Source organism: Lagopus leucura, unplaced genomic scaffold, assembly GCF_019238085.1.
Source record: "Lagopus leucura isolate 7727_CA_CO unplaced genomic scaffold, USGS_WTPT01 Super-Scaffold_1, whole genome shotgun sequence".
In the NCBI taxonomy this organism is placed as follows: Eukaryota; Metazoa; Chordata; class Aves; order Galliformes; family Phasianidae; genus Lagopus; species Lagopus leucura.
Genome location: NW_024962250.1, coordinates 37,587,762 through 37,603,025, shown reverse-complemented (window position 1 = coordinate 37,603,025; position 15,264 = coordinate 37,587,762). Strand labels below are relative to the sequence as shown.

Here is a 15,264-nt window from a genome sequence, read left to right as displayed (position 1 = left end):
AGCTTTAGGGCTAGTTTGTTTTTTGTTTTTAAAATGAATTCAAGAAAATAATTGCACAATCAAGCATGTGAACCTGTGGAATTTCTCAAGCAAAAAGTCCAAATGTGAACATTGCCTAAAAAGTTGATCACAGTTCGACTTGGCTCTTTGTAGAAAGCTGTGATTGGCATTTTAATGAAGGTATTACGTAATGAGCTCCAGAAGTATATTCTACTTGTGGGCTTTTCTTCTCTGTGGATCCTGTTTAGCAAAAATCACAGATAGATTTCCATAGATAGTACAGCTTCTAAGGAGAGAACGAGCTAAGGAAATGCAGTGATTAAATAGCTTCTATTCCAGTGAAACAATAAAACAGAGATGATATAATTATTCATCTGAGAAAATCCCTGGATGTCAGAGAATCACATTGGAGCTCTGTACTTTGTGAACACGCTGAAGGATAGGATTTACTGATGCTGGAAGAGGGTAAGTTTGGTGCACCCAGTACTCCTAACAGTCATTTGCTGTAACCAAACCCAATAAAAAGGTGGCTCTAAGACTGCTCTGACTAGTACAACATCTAAACAAAGATTGCTGTGCTTCTCAGGATCAGGCAGATGTGTTTGTCAGGAAGATGACAACATTCCTCTCTGGCACTGTATAGGGTGCTGTGCTGCAATAAGCTTTGAATAAAATCTATAGGAATGTAAATCCAAGATGTACATTTGATCTGGTGAATATTTCACCCATTCCACTTTCTGAATTCAACTTTTACTTGACATTAAGCTTCAGAGCAAGCATTGTGGTGCTTTGTTGCAGTTCAGCCTTCTGTGTATGACAAGTGTCAACCCAGAGAGGATCAGCAAGTCACAAAAGACAGTAACATCTTTTGAATAGTAGAGTTTGTAAATGATGTTAAAAAGCATTTTAGAAGTCAGAGCAATGGGCAGGATACTAACCTAAATAAAAGCTCTGTAAGCAGTCTCCTGCTGCCCTTCCTGGATAAGTAATTCTTCAGCATACAGAAGAAAGTGCAGTGGATGAGCAGCATGATGAAGACAAACTTAGAGAGCCAGTTTTGCTCAGCTGTAAGAAGAGAAGGTTAAGGACAGATTTTATTGCTGCCTTCAACTGCATGGCAGGAGGATACAGCGAAGACAAAGCCAGACTCTTCTGAGAAATACACAGTGATGAGACAAGAGGCAATGGGCAAAAATCACAGCACAGTAAACTCTGACTGGAAACACTGAAACGCATACCTAGAGAAGTGGGATTTCAGACCTCAGGGATACCCAGACCTCAGATGGACAAAGACCTCAGCAAACCCATCTTGTAGAATCTGCTTTGAGCTGAGGGGATTGGACTCCCTCCAAAAAGACCTCCAGAAATCAGTTCCAAGCAAAATTAGTCAGTGACTTTATGCTAAATGACCACTGTATCGTTAATCCAGTTTAGAGTGATGAAAGTCATTTTGGCAGTGCAAATGCTTCCCCGGGCAAATAAGAAATTTAAACTCAATCCAGGCTCACTGAAGTCAGTAGGAATCTTGAGTTTAACTTGAAAAGCATTGGATCAACTTCAACACTTTTAAGGTTTCTTTCAGAAAAGATCTTAAATTTTAGTTTTGAATAAGCATTAAAAACTGCACCAGGGTGTTGTTTTTTTTCACTGTGGGTTACTCAGTAGGTTGCTGTTGCAGCCAGATGAGACTGAAACATTCCACAACCACTATCTTTGAGTGTTCACAAATTTTACCTAGAGAATGAGTAGGAGAATCAAGTGTTTGCTTGGTGCTCTGAAGGTATGGTACTGCGTTTTTCAGTTTGCACTTGCAGGAAAATTCCTATTTGCTAACTGTTACTGGTAATGAGTCTCTCATCTAACTTGGGTTCAGCTCAGGTCAACTGCTACATTCATATTGAAAGTGTCCATAATTAATTGAAATTTATGTCATACAATGGCAATCTTGAGACCTCTGCAGAGTGAGCTAATGATTCCAATCCAGTACTCAGCTGACTACTGCAAATTTGCATCACCACTGCTTTCCCATTTTTACCTAATTGTTTTTCTCATCATTACCAGACAAGCTTTTTGCCTCTTCTATACCTTGTCTCTTACAAAGGGTTATATTATTTATTCTGAACACATATCAGAGTACAACACCACAGGGAAGGAATTAGAATAAACATGACACGTGTCAGCTACTAGCCAGTTATTTTGCTTATTCCTACAAAAGTTTGTAAATAAATGTATTTATAAAAACACAGTATAATCTTTCATACACACAAATATAATTCAAATACATACTTATCTAAATAAATACATAGGTGGCATACTGCAGTGAATGAAAACAAGCAAGAAAACAACTGTATTTCAAACACCTAAAAAAAAATCAGATTACCAAATCTCTTAAGAAGAAGCTGGACTCCTAATCTATTGGATGCACTGAAATTCCCTGAGAAGGGAGAATACCAGCTGAGCAGGGTGGAGACTCGGATTATCTCCAAGTACCATCCATGTTGTGAGTAATACTTTGATATGAAGCTGCACCGCACTGTTTGCAGTAGATATCTTAAATGCTTGACAAAAGAAACATAAACTAATGTGTCCTGGCCTATGGGATCTTCTTTTTCTCATAGGTTTCTCCTGAAACTGAGCTTGAACTGAACAACATGGAGCTGTTGGTTTACTTTTTTAATAATTGCCTTTATTGCTTTGTTAATATTTCATTCTGCTCGGTCTCAAAGAAATACAACACTGGCACAAGGCTAGAAACCAATACTAATAGAAGTCATCATCACATACGGCTTTGATCTCTTATCCATTTTTATAATGGCCTTCATGCCTGTAGGCATGAAAATGATGTCTTACTTCTTACAGACATACTATGTCTATGCTTATGTAATGGAACTAAATTTAAACCTTAGTTATGCTATCAGTTAAAAAGGGCCTAAGTGGCACAAATCAGATTATCATTTAACCTTGGATTCTCCACAATCCTTGGTACTACACAAAACCTATTTTGCAGAGCACTGAGCAATGTTCAGATTTCACTGTCTCCAAATGTAGGCTATTTGATTCTGACATACTGGTTTTAGATCAACTGCAGTTTAATGCAGCTAATTAAAACACACACAGAAGAACCTTCTCAGCTGTGCCTCAGATTGTGTTGTTTGTTAAAAGGGACAACTGATTGAACAGATTTATGTGAATGAATGCAGGAAGAAGTAAGCTTTTTGGTTGTGCAAAGAAGGCAACTAGATACGGCTGTTTAAAGAACAAAAGGACTAATAACACAAAAAATGGAGTTCACAGAATAAGAATTTCCTTCACATCTGGAAATTCAAATCTTTATTGAATTTCAGAATCTCCTGCTTGAGCATTAATAATTATAAAAGTCTAAGAGCATCATTAGAGTCCTGATGACTCAGTATGATGTATTCCTACGTATCAACAGTCTGACATGTAGTTTCAGCTGTAATTGCTAAGCTAATTTTTAGGTTAAACAATGAACAATTGTAGCCAGGCCCATTGAAATTGGCTGGGACAACAGCCGTTTTTACAACATGCTAATGACTAAGGGTTTGATCCTGCAACACTGAGGTCAATGGAAGCTTTGTACTGACTTCAGTGAGGATGCAGGCCTTCATGTACAGACTACTAATAGCAAATGAAAAGAGCAACTTACGTGTACCCTTACATTGTTAAAACAAGAGAACTATCCAACAGATGAAATGACCTAAAGCCTAGCTGGTAAAATATTCTGATTGTTCTGTAACTCACAGTTTTGTCTTATAGATAAAAAAAAAAAAATCATCTCAAGAAAATTAAACTTTCAGCAACTAACAATGTCTTGTCCATCTCGTACACTGACAAATGAAGATTCAATAAAGCATGACCCCTTCAGACTGAAAAGAACTGGAGAAAAGTATCAGTGCTGGAGTCCTGTCGTTTTTTACTAATGTCGCTTTAAGCCATTTCACGGTTTCTGTGTTGAAGAGCGATGATCTCAGTGAGACCATTTACATCCTACTATCATGAATTCGGCACAGTGGCCTTTTAGGGTCCCTTCCAACTCCAATGTATGAAGCCAGGCTTAAACCTGGTCTTTACATAGTGTAACAAAAATGCATTATTGCAGAAGTTCAGAAAATGTGTTACACCCTGAAAACTAGTTCTAGTTAAGGACAAAGATTTGGAAGCACAGCTGTCACCTGGCATCTCCAGCAAGATTCTTCTCCAAGTAAAGGAAAATTGAGGGAATGTTACAAGACTTCTCAGTCTCATCTATTCAGTCAGTTGCCAAAGTAGTGTCCAATGCTACTATTAAATCTGGAAAATACTCTATAGAGCAACTGAATTACAATCTTCAAGAGCAAATCTTTATTATGCAGGTTTCCTACACAAGGCCATAGCTCCCAAGCTCTTCATACCCAAGTTTTGTTGGGAAAACCAACCACATTCCATATCTCAGCACAATCCTCCGAGCAAGCACAGGTATGACATAACTTATCAGCCTCAATCTGCCTTACTGGGTAGTAGACACCAATTGATAGCTAAAATGGAAAAGATATTAAAAATATGCTTTTTATTTGCATTTGGAATATCATTGTAAATGTGATGCCTAATGAGTACTGACAAATGAGAAATCTACAGATAGAAAATGAAGATTTGAAGGAAAAAAGGAGAGAAAAATAACAGCAATATTCTATAATAAGCCTTCATATTAATTTTCAAAGTAAATATGGTTTTCCCTCTGTTGACATTTGGGTCTTACTGTGCTTTGCTTTGGCTGATTTTCCAGAACAGCGTGTTACTCTTATCAGTAAATTCTCAGTAGAAGAACTGAATCAGTGAGAATTGCTTTCTTTCTGTTAAGCTAGAACCAGAAAACCACACTGCGATGCTGTAATGATTTTGTAGACTGCAAAATACAAGTTTTTGTTTTCACAAATGTTTTTCTTTATTAATTAACAACAACAACAAAACAACCCCGTAAAGAGAGTGTAATTTTTTTCTCTGAGCAGGCAAAGTGTGGCAGTTTGTTTAGCCCCCTACAAGAATCTAGCAGAAAGCAAATTCTATCCAGAACTGTGGCACTTCAAGAACACAGGACTTTTGCACACCATGTTCTTAAAACATTCACAGTCTTTGTGACATCTTTCAGATAAATTCAGTTTGGATACAGGATGGTGTGCATTTGATGATTTAAACATCATGTGACTATTAATCATAGCTGCAGTACTGGCACTTTATGGAGTTCCCAATGGCACAGCTGCCTGAGCAGGTACCTACGGACGTCATTACAGCAGGGTGTTGCAGCACCAGTACTAAGAAGACATAAAGCCTGCAGCACAGTCATCCTGCTGGCTTTTACATTCTAAAAATAGGCAGAGCCCACTGGAGAAGACATGAGGTAGAGCCAAGTGTAAGTATCTGGCAAGTTCAAGATGACGGTATTACAAGCTTTACATATTAGTATGAAGATTTACATTAGACAACACTAAATAAATAATTTGAGCCATCAAAAAATTTAAGAATCTAATCTAGGTTGTCATCTCACCTTCTTCTATATCCAGAGAAACTGTAGGAGAGAAAAGTCACCTTCAGCAGGCAAATTGTTCAGCCTGCTTTAGACACCAGGGTAAGCATGGGAGGAATGTTTATCTGGACATACCTGATTTCCTCCACTGACTGAAGACATCTTCACCTATATGTTTGATCTTTAGATGAGAATTATTGATACAAATCCTATTCCAAACAAAACAAAAATCCACAATCTATCAGCTTTTTAGCCTGCAAAGTAACTTCAAATGTCTTATTTGAAAAAAAAAAAAAAAAAAAAAAAAAAAAAAGAAAGAAAGAAAGAAAAAGGAAAGAAAGAAAAGCAGGTTTTCAATTCTGAGCTGCATCAAAAGTATAACTAATTGAAATTCAAAGTAGCGTTGATTAAGGTTACAGGAATTTGTCTGTGACCTTCCAAAAATGTCCATTTCTTTGTGTAACACACTGTGTATCTTCTGTTCCCACCTCCAGTATATTTTCGGAATATTTTTCATTTGGTTTTCCCTAAAGGTCTTCTTCCAACTAAAGAATTAGTTGCATTTAACTGCAATTTAAGGGCCTGAAAGAGTTAAAACAACATTGAGTGCTACTGAGTGTAGTTCATGCTCACACTAACATGACTGGGATGAATACTGTAAGACTGAGTCCGAACATACCATTCCATCACAGTCAGCAACGGGAACTGCAGATTTTGAATCACAGAATCACAGAATGGCCAGGGTTGGAATGGACCTCAAGTATCATCCAGATACTTGAGGTCCATATACATAGATGGATAAATCCATACATACATCTGGATGTCCAGATACATCCAGATCAAGAATCTCCAACTCCCCTGCCACATGCAGGGCCACCAACCTCCCCATTTAATACCAGACCAGGCTGCTCAGGGCCTCATCCAACCTGGCCCTGAACACCTCCAGGGACGGGGCATCCACAGCCTCTCTGGGCAGCTGTTCCAGCACCTCACTGCTCTCATAGCAAAGAACTTCCCCCTGACATCCAACCAAAACCTTCCCTCCCTCAACTTAAAACTATTTGTCCTTGTCCTGCCGTTATCTACCTTTTCAAAGAGTTGATTCCCCTCCTGTTTGTAGGCTCCCTTTAGGTACTGAAATGCTGCAATGAGGTCATCCCGCAGCCTTCTTTTCTCCAGGCTGAACAAGCCCAATTCCCTCAATCTGTCCTCATAGGGGAGGTGCTCCAGCCCCCTGATCATCTTCATGGCTCTCCTCTGGACCCTCTCCAACAGCTTCCTCTCTTTCTTGTACTGTATTTTGAAGTCATACTGAGACACAATAACTTCATCTATTACAGGAATCCTGAAACCAGGCGGTTTTGTTACATTTATTTCAGCTTTCCTAGACTGCTCTTCTCTGCTTTTATAGGTCTCATCTGTATAAGAATCCTCAATTTATTGCCTTCTGCTGCTGGCACACTCAGGTTGAAGCTACACTGATCATTATAGGAATAGCAGCAGGAAAAGAACCAGCAATTTGAGCACTTTTCAAACATTCAGTTGAGGGAAACCTTACCATGCAGCTGTGCATTCTGATTATTGTCAGAAGCCACCTCAACAACCTTCCTGATTCTTTAGCTAAGTACCTACTTCAACCATTCCTTTTTTGGCATGAAAGGACAGAGCACAGTCCTGTAGAAAAGGACCTGGGGGTACTGGAGGATGGCAAGCTGGACATGAGCCACCTGTGTGTCCTTACAGCCCAGAAAGACAATCGTACCCTGGACTGCATCCATAGCAGCATGATCATCAGGGTGAAGGAGAGAATCGGCCACTCTGCTCTGTGCTGTAAGACCTCACCTGGAATACTGTATCCAGATGTGGAGTCCTCACTACAGGAGTCATGGACCTGTTGGATCCCGGGGATGGAACCTTTCAAGGACAGGCTGAGAGAGCTGGAGAAGAGACCTGAGAGTGGCCTTTCAGTATCTCATGGGAGGCTGTAAGAAAGAAAGGGATGGACTCCTTAGGAGGGTCTGCTGTGGTAGGATAACGGGAAATGATTTCAAACTAAAATGGGAGATTTAGATACGATATAAGGAAAATGTTTTTTTATGATAAGGGAGGCGAGGCACTGGCACAGGTTGCCCAGAAAGGTGATGGTTGTTCTGCCCCTGCAGACAGCTAAGGTCAGGCTGGACAGGGCTCTGAGCACCTGCTGGAGCTGTGGGTGTCCCTGCTCACTGCAGGGGGGTTGCACCAGATGGCCTTTAAGGGTCACAGAATCACACAGAATCACAGAATTGTAGGGGTTGGAAGGGACCTCCAGAGATCATCGAGTCCAACCCCCCTGCCAAAGCAGGTTCCCTACAGTAGGTCGCACAGGTAGGCATCCAGGCAGGTCTTGAACATCTCCAGAGAAGGAGACTCCACCACCTCCCTGGGCAGCCTGTTCCAGTGCTCCGTCACCCTCACTGTAAAGAAGTTCTTGTGCATGTTTGTGCACAACTTCCTATGCTGCAGTTTCCAGCCGTTTCCCCTTGTCCTGTCTCCACTCACCACTGAAAAGAGTCTGGCCTCGCCATTCTGCCCCCCACACCTTAGATATTTATAGACCTGGATCAGGTCCCCTCTCAGTCTCCTTTTCTCAAGGCTGAACAGACCCAGTTCACTCAGCCTTTCCTCATAGGGGAGATGCTCCAGGCCCTTCACCATCTTTGTGGCCCTCCGCTGGACTCTTTCCAAGAGATCCCTGTCTTTTTTGTACTGGGGAGCCCAGAACTGGACGCAGTACTCCAGATGAGGTCTTACCAGGGCAGAGTAGAGGGGGAGGATCACCTCCTTTGACCTGCTGGCCACGCTCTTCTTAATGCACCCCAGTAAGCCATTGACCTTTTTGGCCACAAGGGCACACTGCTGGCTCATGGCCAACCTGTCGTCCACCAGGACACCCAGGTCCCTTTCCGCAGAGCTCCCCTCCAGCAGCTCATCCCCCAACCTGTACTGGTGCATGGAATTATTCCTCCCCAGATGCAAGACTCTACACTTGCTTTTGTTAAACCTCATCCGGTTTTTTTCTGCCCAGCTCTCCAGCCTATCCAGGTCTTGCTGGTCCTTCCAACCTAACTGATTCTATGATAGTTTCAAATGAGTCTGGTCCTAACCCGTTTCTTCCAAGCAGTAATTCCCACATCCGCACCACTTCCGACGTCCTCAGCCCGGGATGAGAGCCAGCTGCCCACAGCGCCGCCCGCAGAGGGACGTGGGCCCAGCGGAGCAGGGTTTGCCTCAGCGTCCATCGCCACAAGCATTCCCACCATTCCTCTATCAGCAAGGCAGCCTTCATCACAATGCTTCAGCTTCCTCCGGCGGGCAGCGAACGCCACCGGCGGCCACGAGCAGCAGAACACACACTGCTATCATCCGCCCCGCCCGGCCCGAACGCCTCCCCTCAGCACGGGAGGCGGAGCCCGATGACATCACCACCCCGAGCTCACGCCCTGCGCATGCTCAGTGCGGCTGCGCGGGTCGCACACGCAGGGTGATGTAATACCTCCCCGCCCCCACCTTCGCAGCCTCAACATCCGGGCACTGCGCGCGCGCTCCCGCCTCTCCCTCCCCTCACCGCTGCGCTCTCGGCGCCTGCGCAGAAGTGAGGAGGAGGCGGCGGCGCAGTGCGAGCGCGGCGGGGAGACGCTCCGCGGCGCTGCGCGAGTGGGCGCGGAGCTCGGGCGGGCGGGAGGGGGCCGGGGAGAAGGGGGGGGGAGGGGGGTCGGCGGCAGCGGCCGAGAGGAGCGGAGCGGGAGGCGAGATGAGCGCTGGGCTCCCCCTGGGCAGCGAGCCGCCCTCGGCAGCCGCCGCCTGTGAATGAACTGAGGCGAGGCCGCCCCCCTTCCTCGTCCTCCTCCTTCTCCTCCTCCTCCTCCCCCGTTCTTCCCCCCCCCACTCCCCCATCCCGGCCCGCCGCCCGCCCTCACGCGTCGCCGGGAGCGCGGCCGTGCGTCGCCGCTGCAGCCCGGTGCCGTCCCCGCCGCGGCCCGGAGGGGGTAAGTGGTGCGGGGCCGGGCCGAGGGGGGCACGGCCGAGCGGGGAGGGCTGTGATGCGCCATCCCGGACGGTGGGGGGGAGCGGCGGGGGGCGACCCGCGGCCCCGGAGGGCGGCCTGGTGCTGGGCGGGGGGCTGAGGCGGCGGCCTGGCGCAGGTAACAGCGCTGCCCTCCTCCCCCCTCCCTGGGCCGCTTCGGAGTTCATTTAATAATGGCTATAAACAGCCTCTTCCTCTCCCATCGCCACCCAAACGCTCGAGGCACGACGCTGGGAGGGGAACGGAGAAAGAGAGAGAAGGAGAAAAAAAAAAAAGCATCTATTTATAAAGCACCCCACCCTAACGAGGGTCGGAGCACCGGGCGCTCCCCGAGCGGTGCCGTCGTTTCGGAACCCGTTTCGTAGGCATCATCTGTTAGATATCTGCGCGTTTGTTTTGCGCACGTTGAAATGTTTCAGCGCTGTGCCACGGCTGTGGCAAAACCCCGCTGTTGCAAAACCACCTAGAGCTGGTGAGGAACTTATTTTTGCGCTGTACCTTTCCTCGGATGAGGAAATGGTGGCTGTGTGTGTGTGTCACGCTGAAGAATTATTTTCCTCCTTTTAAGCAGATGGCAGTCTTAAACGAAATCCTGTGAGCAACAGGCTTTAGCTCTGTCCTCTTCAGGGGTAGGTGATTTTCCATAGACGGTGATGGGTAATGACAGAATAAATAGAATTGTCTTGTAAAGCAGGGCAGTTCTAACCCTTGTGATTCTAGGAACTTACTTTCCAGATAGGATCAGTGTGACCTTTTCCTGAGTCTCTACACGTACTGCTTCAGTGCCCAGGTGGCTGCTGAAGGATTCGTGAAGCCCTGGTGAAATTAAAGATACTGCTGTGCTCAGGACCCTGTGTGAATTGCCAAATTAACAGGAATTAATTGTGCAAGTTCTACCCTTATTTCTTCTCTGACAGTTTTCTTTTGATGCTATTCATAGGTTTTCTATGAATAAGATCAGAGACAGGGAAGGGGTGGAGGAAAACACGGGTCAAGGAAGTTGTACTCTTTCCCTGTGTGATCAAAGGAAAGATACTGAAGAAGAACAGTTCTGATAGCTGTACGAGTGTTTTTCACCAGGGCAGAGAGAGCTGCTCCGAGAGCTTTTCCCTTCAGGCCTGTCTTCCTGGGTGTGTGTTTTGTACATGGGGCTGCTCTAAAAGTAAAAGTCTTGCTGATGCATTATGCCAATTACTAATGTTTTCCTCACAGTCACATTTATCTGATAAAACCCTCTGATAACTGCAGCTTGTACTGGAGAGCTGGTCGGTGTTCTCTCTCTCTTCAGATGGAAGAGTTTTTCTAGAAGATAGGCATGGCGTTGCTCTGCTTAATACTTCTAGTCCTTTGGTAGTCCTCTGGTAAATGTTTCCCCTTGAGGTGTGGTAGAAAACTATACCTGTTTTCCAAGTACTTACTTAGCTGTCTGGAGCTAAGCTTGAGACACTTTGTTGGAAACGAGAAGGAGAGATGGAAGTGCCAAAGGAATGGCAGAGCTTGCAGGTCTAAACAAGCAGAGCTCACTTGGTGCAATTTGAATTAAAGCAGAATACAAAAAAGCCTTTTCTGTGAAGTCAAGCTGGTTGCTTCTTATCTGGAGTGCATTTTATATGGTGAAGTTGAGTCACTCTTGCTGAGAGAGCGTTTTAAGAACTATCGTTAAAAAGCTTAGATACCTCGGCACAGCATGATTTGCAAACTTATGTAACTGGTATGTTTTTGAATGCAGCTGTCAATAAGAGATCTGATTGCACTTTTCCCTTTCTAGTGGAACTAGGAATATAGAGGAGCTACTTTCACTTAATGACCTAAATGTAAGTGATTTAAGAACAGCGCATTTCATACTCAAATATCAACTTTGATATTGGCTTTGTTTTTGCATGCTCTCATGCTAATGCAAAAATATTAGCCAATGCTAATGTAAAAGTACATTTACATAATTACAAGTTATTTACAAACAAGCGAGTTTTGGAATGGGAAGTACTGCAGAAGAACTATATTTGTTTTGTCTCTGCAGACCTGCAACTCCTTTTAATAAGGCTTGAATAATATTGTTTGAAGTCAAGACAACAGCAGCTTAGCAGAGCTACACCTGAGCTATGCAGCGTGCCTTGTTACTATTGCGTGTGGCTGGCTGTTGCTCCTCCTTTCTCTTAACCATACCTCACTTCTTTCCTTAAACAGATCCTTGGTGGATCTGTATAATCTGTAGCTCTTCTTAAACGCTCTTCTTAAACCTGTGGTCAGATCTATTCTTTTGAAAATTGAGCTATTTCTGAATGTTGGATTCTTAACTGGTATTGTTTGTGTTTGTCACGTGATCCATATTTCAGTTAAAAGTAGTAGGACAAGAAGAAAACTTCTAAAATTTGAGTACTTTAACTGCAGTGTTCTTCATTGAAAGAATGACAAATTGCAAGTTACAAAGTATAGATAGAAATGTGATGGGTCAAAAAACCTGTTCTTAAGATGTTTAGGAAGTCCAGTGTATGTACACAAAGTTCAAGAGCCACTGTATAAAAAGCTGTTCAGGAAGAATTTGTGTTTGAGCCAAGATGTGGTGTGGATCTGTGAGGGCAGCGTTACCTCCTTGAGGCTTCTCGTTGCTCCCTTTCCTGCCTGTCTCTGAAGGAACAACTTCATATTTAGTAAGACTTAATACTGTTAGAGTAAATCATTTAAGTCTTTAAAACTAGAAAGAAAATTGTGGTTGGGGTAGGAGAACAAGTGAGGTACCATGCTAACAGAGGGAGCGTGCTGGTTTTTGTTCCTGGATAGAGGTGGTGTCCTGCTGAGTGCTGTAGGTGTGAAAGCACTGCTGTAAGGTCTGCCTGTCTGTGCTCCATCTGCCAAGCTGTGCTCTTGTTAAGCCACATACCAAGTTCAAGGTATCTGTCGAGTCTGTTTCTGTATTTCTCTTTGTGTGTTTAAGCTGAACAGGCCTTTGTTTAACTGAGTGTTCATTTAATTTTTTTTGTTGTTTTCACATACCAGTAAAATTAACTAATGGTTATTACAGCTTGCTACCAGAATCTGCAGAACAAAGTGTGTTTATAAATATATCAAACATCTGCTCTGGTTTTTTTAACAGCTCTTCTAAAAAGGTGTTCATTTGTGACCAAAACAACAGAATAAACACTTCCTCCATCTATAAATCATATAAACGAAGTAGGCTTCTGCTATTTAGAGTGTAAACTTCAGAGCAGTATATTAGCAGAAGAGAACGTTAGGGCTAATATGAAGGAAAAACAAAGCTGACTGACCAGGTTTCAGTATGGAAATTTGGAGAAATGCTAAAAGTTTGCACATAAAGGAGAAAGTGTGTTAGCTTCTCGATTGCTAACACCTCAATTCTTGGTTCAGGTGAGAATATTTTAATGGATTAAGAACATAAGTCTTAAGTCTTCCAGGAAAATCATTTATAAACCCAAGAAACTCAAGTATGATGTGACTGTTCTGATAGCTGCAGTTTAAATAAAGCAAAGCACTTAAATGTGCTTACTCTGATATGCAGTGTGCAGCTGAATTATGTGGGACTGCTTGAATGTGTGATGTAACTCTCATACTTACGTGCCTTACTGGATTGTGACCCAGGGGATGAAATGTGCTTTCATGTTTGGGTCTCAACTGTGACTTGAAAGATTTTCTGTAGCTATGCTTACCATTTACACTGTCTGTACTCCTGGTATGGAATTGCATGGCAGTCTGAATTCTCCTTGGCCACGTGTTGTGGCTGTTTGTGTGTAACACTCAGCTGGTTTTAGATTAAGGGAATACCCTAAAAATGAGCGGCCACAGGAGCTGTGTAATCTGTGCATAAGCTGTTCGTGTTTGGAGATGATTATAAGGAGTTAGCCAGTTGTCTGCTAAGTTGTGTAAAACCAATCTTTAGGAAGGGATTCAGAATACAGTGGGCAGGTAAGTGGTTGAGTATTAAATTGTAGAACACTGGATGAAGGGAGAGTCAGTTTCTACCAGTAAATGATTTTCTTGTTTTCCTAATGAAATACAGTAAGTGTTTGGACAGACCCTTCTTACAGATCCTGTCTGTAAAGAGCTGTTCTGAGGCTGTCAAGTCAGGCCCACTGAGCTTAGGAAATGCTGCTGTTCACACTGCTGGAACTTCTGGCAGCTCAATTCCTCAGCGTCCCAGCTCAGTGAGTGGGGTATTTCAAACTGCAGCCAGCTCAGCTTTGGGCTCAGGAGAGCAACACCTCCCTGCCTCCTTCATCACAGGTAGCCCTGTTAGCTCTGGCTGCGCTGACTGCCACAGGTGAGCTTGGTAGGCTGCTGGGCTCTCAAAGGAAAGCCTTTCTGTCTTAGAAGTTCTTGTCTGCATGGAAAGACTACAATTGAGGTTTTTTCCCCTTGGATTTCTTCTGCTTTTTTGATGTAGATTTGGGGGGAAATATCTTTATTCTAGCAGTCATTTGCTGTCCTTTTAATGAGAGAGGAATGCTGGGGATGTGAGGGCAAAATGGCTTTGTTAAATGAAAGCTCTCTGCGTGTGCAGATGACAAACTCCAGCTTTTCCTAAGCTTTGAGGATTTGACTTCCAGGTCTTAATGTGCTTCTGGCATCGTTTTGATGTAATTTCCTTGCAAGCAAAGCCAGGTTACAGCTGTGCACTTCAGAACATTTCCCATTTTATTCCCCTTTTATTCTGATGTGTAGTCAGCAGGTTTGAAGTCTCGTGTGCTGCTTTTCATTTATCCTCACCAGAACAATGGTAGTGTTGCTGTGATTACAACCACAAATATTTTCTCACAAAGTGAAGAGTCTGGAGAATGGTATCTTACATTGAATTGTTTCGTAATATTGAGTGCTTGGCTTAGCAGGAAAACTTGTGGCCCTCATGGAAACATCTCCTAATCACGAGATGAGTGCTCACTGTGTACAACTAGAGGTACAAGGGCTGAAAATTCAGGAGGAAATGTTGTAATGATTCAACGCATTTGATTTTTTCTTTGTGCTGTATACAACAACGATAACACAGCGTGCTTTGTGGTGAAGGTATCTGTTAAACGGGGCAGCGACATCCGTGACAGACGAATGGTGGGATTCTGCAGGAATTTGCCTTTACATTTACATAACCACAACTGGCAGTGCTGCACGGCGCTGACTGTAAACGAAAACAAAGTGCTGGTTTCCTGAGCAGGAAACAGTTTCATCATGTGTGCGTGTGGGTTTGTTTTGCTGCATTTCGGGAGTGCTTCAATTAATGCATTTGGTGTTGTGGTGTCTTTTAAATTATTGTTAGCCTCCGATTAGCTGCTCTGGTCTATAGAGGTCGGCTACCCAAGAATTTCACTTTCCTCTTTTGGGGTATGATGGCATGGGCTGAACTCAAACCCTCTGGTTGTTCTGAATAGGGTTAGCTGAAGTTGATGAAAACAAACGCTGTTTTGTTGTGTTTTGTTTTCTTTCTGACTCAGAAATAGCAGTGAAATAGTGTGGTTCTTCCACTACAGAAAACATTCCTTTGTAGATGTTCGATATATCTTTCTGTAAACGCCAAGTACTGTTTAGATGATAATGCTAGCAGGGAACAAAGATGCTGAGACTTCAAGCTGTGAATGAGAGGTCGAAAGATTGAAGTTTAAAGGACAGTTTCATTCAGCTGTTACTTGAAGTGTTTGATACGTTCAGATCTGTTCAGTTCTTGGACTAGCAGTGG

The 15,264-nt window shown here is 43.5% G+C and overlaps 1 protein-coding gene and 1 long non-coding RNA gene across 4 annotated transcripts in view; one reads left to right on the top strand and one right to left on the bottom strand.

Annotated features, from left to right (window-relative positions):
* Window positions 1–4,933: 4,933 nt before the first annotated feature.
* On the bottom strand, window positions 4,934–8,940 carry LOC122177180. Its single transcript, XR_006177969.1, has 3 exons — window positions 8,668–8,940; window positions 7,364–7,503; window positions 4,934–5,730 (listed from the first exon to the last, which is right to left on the bottom strand). It is a non-coding gene; the product is annotated as an uncharacterized LOC122177180 (long non-coding RNA).
* A 550-nt stretch (window positions 8,941–9,490) lies between these two features.
* PPM1A (protein phosphatase, Mg2+/Mn2+ dependent 1A) overlaps window positions 9,491–15,264 on the top strand; it is a 31,690-nt gene continuing 25,916 nt past the window's right edge. For all 3 annotated transcript variants that reach the window (XM_042876436.1, XM_042876517.1, XM_042876351.1), the window contains exon 1: window positions 9,491–9,549. The gene's annotated coding sequence lies outside the window, so the exon portion shown is untranslated. The remainder of the gene's footprint in view (window positions 9,550–15,264) is intronic.